Source organism: Octodon degus, unplaced genomic scaffold, assembly GCF_000260255.1.
Source record: "Octodon degus isolate 3935 unplaced genomic scaffold, OctDeg1.0 scaffold00092, whole genome shotgun sequence".
Classification (NCBI taxonomy): Eukaryota; Metazoa; Chordata; class Mammalia; order Rodentia; family Octodontidae; genus Octodon; species Octodon degus.
The window spans coordinates 8,483,594-8,484,270 of NW_004524668.1; positions in this window are offsets into that span (position 1 = coordinate 8,483,594).

Here is a 677-nt window from a genome sequence, read left to right on the forward strand (position 1 = left end):
TCTTTCTTTCTTTCTTTCTTTCTTTCTTTCTTTCTTTCTTTCTTTCAGGCAGTCTTACTACATAGGCAGTTTGGGCTGTCCTTGAACTCACTATGTAGCCTAGATTGATTGCAAAGTGAGCTTTCCAAGTACCAGGATTACAGATATGTGCTACCACAGCCAGTTCTCTAGTTCATACTTTCATTCAACAAATATGTATGGAGTCCCAACTGTGTTACGGTCTCTATGCTAGGTGCTGGTGATAAAGCAGTAAGTGAGACAAAAAGTCCCTGTCATCTTTGAAAGAGGAGACTCAAGGTCTGAACCTGTCCTAAAATTAGCCTCACATTTGATTGGACACCTATATCCCTGGGGAGCTCTAGAAAAAGTCTGAGGCAGTAGACTGAGGTCAACCCCTGCTGTAATTTTTAAAGGAAGCACTTAATAACTGGTCCAGTGCTATTGACTGGTACAGAGTATTTGGAGGAATGGGTTACAATTGATTTGCTGAGGGTGGGATCTAAGACTTTGTGCATGTTAAGCAAGGCTTATACAAAAATTTTTAGGCTTTGTTTCTTTGGTGGTGCTGGGAATGGATTACAGACATGATTTACACATCTCCTTACCAGTTATAACTGCCAAATTTCTCCTTTGCAGTGATTTTTTCTTTCTTTCTTTCTTTCTTTCTTTCTTTCTTT